Genomic DNA, 5,000 nt, shown 5'->3' on the forward strand with positions numbered 1-5,000 from the left:
CACAGATTACGTCGAACTTTACTTGGAACTTGATAAATAGCCCCTTTGATTAAACTCCAATTGTAAATTTTCATTTGAGCTATGGATTCCGTAATGTTGGATGAAGATAAAATAACAAGGGTTTATTGTTGTCACTAACGAAATACGACCTTCACCCTTACAGAAGAGTAAAATCGTGTTCTTCATAAGTGGAATTATACGGCTATGCAAATTACAATCACTTTGCTCATTGAAAAGTTTCACGGAATTAAACGTACGATATAGTGTAAACTAAATTAAGACAGTTGAAGCGGAACTTTAATGATAAATTTCATCGTCATCTCACAGGGGCACCCAACGAGAATAGAGTTAAAAACCATTTAAACATAGCATTGTTAAAAGTATATTAACATTTAAAGGTAAATATAGGCATATTTTTATCCCCTAAAAAATTTTCATCTGTTCGGATTCCCTGGCTGAAAGTCTAGGCAGAAAAAAGGCTCCCAAAAATTCTAAGTGACCTTTTAGGTTAAACATCCGTTTAAAATGGGCAATTATACCATTATTTAGATGCTCGAAAATCCAGGACACACAGGCAAGCAGGAAATTTTAAAACAAATGTTCCGAAAATTCTAGACCTCAAATCATCTTCCGAACAGACATTATCCGAAAATTGACGTTGGGTGCCCCTGACTTCAGTCGCATATGGTAGTTAGCCACTAACCTGTGTAGCTGGCGGTTCTCCTGTTGTTACGTTATACAATTTTATTAATACTTTATCGTATATTGCGTTTCTAGTTTTCTGATTGGTTCACTCAATCTCTGTTATCAGCTCATTCACCATTTGACCTAATATGGAAACTGACTGCTTCAAAGGTCGCCAGATGGAAAGGGATTGACTCTAATTTTCATTTTTTCAAGCATTCCAAATTTAATGAACATTTAATAAAACAATTATTCCATTCGCGCTTGTTGGATACGAGACTTCTTACCATCTCATATCCAACCCGTGCTCAACCGGTCGGACACAGGCTATCAGTTCATATTCCAGGACCTGCTGTACCTAATTTGGTCAAGGTACGCGTCAGCAATAAAGCGAACTGAAAATATTTTTTTAGCTCTGAGAACAAATGGACCGGAATTAACCGAGGCACTTAAATAAAATCAACATGGAATAGTTGGTGATCCTGGAATTTTTAATAAAAGAATTATTCTACTCGGGCTTGATGGACACTTCACTTCCAGTGCACCCTTGCAGAATAATTGTTAAATACAGATTTCTTATTGTATAATAAAAGGAGATCCTCCCGTGAAACTGAACGTTACTTCTGCCTTGAGGATTTTCCTATACTAACACTTTAAAATGAATCTAGAAATCTTGTTGAATGGTTAATAAGTATTGAAGAGTATACTAAAGATTCTGAGCTCCTTTCCGTTTACAAGACCTTTTGGAACCTCTTTATTAGCAGCGCGCGGAGCAGGTACTGACCAGGTACTGGTTTTCGATTGGAGTGCAGGCTCAACCTAGGTTAACTCACCTAAAAATAAGCGAGGCTTCATTTTCTGCGCGTTTTGTGGCTCGACGTGGCTACACGGCTATGAACGTCAACTACAGTTCTTACACATTCAACGCCTTTCGTGTTCAGGTGGAAAACGGTTTGGAAAATGTTTTCTTTCTGCCTTTTTCCTGGTTTCAATCCAGTTTGAAATATCATGATAGCTACACTAGCGGCTACGCACTTATTCAAGTCAAGCATCGGAGTGATATAAACTTAAAGCTGAGTGTTTATGTTTAATTTGCTTGGAGCTGCTTTTTTCTCTGTATTACAATTTTTTTGCATATCTTTAGAAGCTCTGATCAGGTTACATGATAACTGGAGGACCCATGACTAGAACAGAAACGAAAGCAGAGCGAAAGAGAATGACAACGACAAAACAGAATACCAGTAATAGCTCATACTAGTTGGAAACGTTATTCCATAAATTCTTTCCTTGAGCACCAAACCGTTTGTTATTTTTGCGGATGCGTTATTTCAAGTGGTGCGTATTTTTAAAAAGTGGTTTAATCGGTTTTCCTTTGTTCAGGATTGAAACTCGAATTTTTATCGACAACAATTATCTGTACTATTTTGGATACAAAGATAAAGTTGAATTGTTTGTTTGTTTTGCTTTAAAATGCGAGCGAACAAGTGCTTTTTTAATCCGTTTGCCCTACTGGTTTTCGATGTGCCTCGACAGTGACAAGACAATTTTGCCCTTATATTATAAACACGTAATGGAAATGATTTCTCGTAAAATTACGGGAAAATTTCACTAGCTTGTGTTTTCACAAGTTTGTTTAAAGCACCTTAAGGTAATTTAGTGTTGAAGCGGATCTGTATTTACTGGTCCACAAATTATCCCAGAACCGCAAACGATCCCCAAACTGTACCGCAAATGATACCAGGACCGCAAATGATCCCGAAAAAAAGTAAGGAATGGCATGGAGGGTTGAATGGTCAGGGCATCTTGAAGCGTAAGATAAGATAAGATAAGATAAGATAAGATAAGATAAGATAAGATAAGATAAGATAAGATAAGATAAGATAAGATAAGATAAGATAACTTTATTTATACATGGTGTTTCCATCAGTTGATTTAGTTCATAAGCTATAGTAGTATATCTATTTACCTAACTACAATAAAATTTAATAATAACAATTCAAATAAAAGAAATAAATAAAAATTCTGCTTTTCATGGAGGCCGTGTCTAAAGTTTACTTATAATTAAGATATTACTTTAAACTGTGGCGACTTAGCTTTGATTTGAAATCGGTCAGTGAAGACGCTTGTCTTAGGTCTACAGGTAAGCTGTTCCACAACTGAGCTCCACTGTACAAAAAACTTCTCTTGAGATAATCAGTTCGGGGTTGTGGAAGAACTAATTTATTTTCGGTATTCCTTAAACGATAAGCACTTACTTTGTCACGATATACAAATCTTGATCTCAGATAATCCGGTGTCAAACCATGTAATGTTTTATACATAATGATAGACTTCTGTTCCAATCTTTGATAGTAAGAGTCTTCGCCACCCTAGTGCCCGGAACAAATCATCCAAATTACTATCATAGCTGGCAGATATTAGGATGCAAGCTGCCCGATTTTGAAGCCTTTGCAGTTTTTTCAGAAAGGCCTTTGTTACAGTTTCCCCACACTACACTGCAATAATCAAAATGTGGTTGAATAAGGCTATTATAAACTTTAATTAGAACATTAAATGGAGTGAGATGCCGAATTCGTTTAATTGCACCAATGGCACAAGCTATCTTCTTAGAGATGTTTTCAATATGATACTCCCAGTTTATATTTTGATCGACTTAAACTCCAAGGGATTTAGCGGAGGTTACTTGTTCTATTGCGTTTTCGTTTATAGTAAGAGAGGGACTTTCCGTAAATTGTGATAACTTCTGCCTTGATGCAATAAGGATATACTCAGTTTTTGTCATATTTAGAGTGAGCTTGTTAGCAGAGAGCCATTCGTACCCATTACTTAGGTCGTGATTATAAGGCAATAATTTATATGCTTAATATCAGTACTGGCAAGCGTCAGGCTGGTATCATCTGCGTACATTCTGGGTTCGGAATATGTCAGACAATGTGGTAAGTCATTAATATATATCAAAAACAGAAGAGGTCCCAAAATTGTTCCCTGGGGAACACCACATCTTAGAAATTTCGGAGTTGACTTACAAGAATTTAGATGACAAATCAATGTTCGATTATGCAAATAAGAAGCAAACCAGTGATGGCTGCAGGTCCAACAAATCCCATAGTATTGCAATTTTCGTAACAAAATATCGTGATCTACTGTATCAAATGCCTTTTTGAGGTCTAAAAAGACTACGGCATTAACAAGACCACGGTCTATATCCATTGCCCAGCTATCTGTATCTTCGATAAGTGCTGCGAGCGAGGAGTGCAAAGACCGAAAACCAGATTGATGGCACGACAGAAAGTTGTTTTTAGTTAAATAAAGATAAAGCTGATCATAAATTATCCGTTCAAAGACTTTGGCCACAACTGCAATTACTGATATTGGTCGATAATTCGTCCGATCAGAGCGCTTCCCAGAATTTGTATACAATGGAGTGACTCTGGCAGATTTCCACTCATCGGGAACGATGCCAGTCATTAGGGATTGATTAAATATATGAGTAAGAGATTCTGCTAGTACATCGGGACACTCCCTTAGAGGTTTCGCTGAAATATTATCCAGTTGCCTTTGACTTGCAAAGCTTTGATAGTAGTGCATTAACATGTGTTGGTGTTGTTTTTTCAAAAACAAAATTTTTATCAGTTTCAGTAAGAAATTATTCGAAGGATTTATCAACTTCTGTTACGTCTCCACTAAGGCTTGGCCCAATTCTGTGGAAAAGGAGTTTATCATTTCTGCTATAGCTGTTTGATCTCCAGAATTTACCCCATTATATTCCATCTCATTAATAACGGTTTTGTTGCACTTACGCGAGGTCAATTCATTGATTGTCTTCCATGTTTTCCTTTGATCCCCACAACAATTGTTGAAGGCATTTCCATAGTAAGCTTTTTTCGCGCTATTAATTTCCCAGTTCACTTGATTTTTAACCATTCGAAATTGGTTCCAAATAAATGGATCTTTTGTCTTAATGGCCTTTCTTTTGAGGCGGTCTCTGAAATTCACCGCTTTTTGAGAATAGCGGTTATTCATGGGGATTTAGAATCTCGTGTCCGTTTGGTCTTAATCCGTGCGTGCTTTTCACACACATTCAGGAATAATTCTTTTCACCTCTTCCACATATCATTAGGATCATACAATTGCTTTATGTTATCGCTAAAATGTCCGCATGAAAATTTACGCTATTAAAATGTTTAAACTGTCTATATGTTATCAAGTTAATATCTTAGGAGAAAGTGGGAATTGAAATTTTTTGATATGCATAAACTAAACTATGGTCACTTATGGAGATATGAGACGCCAGGGTAGCGCCAGGGAAACTTCTC

Source organism: Montipora capricornis, chromosome 6 (assembly GCF_036669925.1).
Source record: "Montipora capricornis isolate CH-2021 chromosome 6, ASM3666992v2, whole genome shotgun sequence".
NCBI classification, from domain to species: domain Eukaryota; kingdom Metazoa; phylum Cnidaria; class Anthozoa; order Scleractinia; family Acroporidae; genus Montipora; species Montipora capricornis.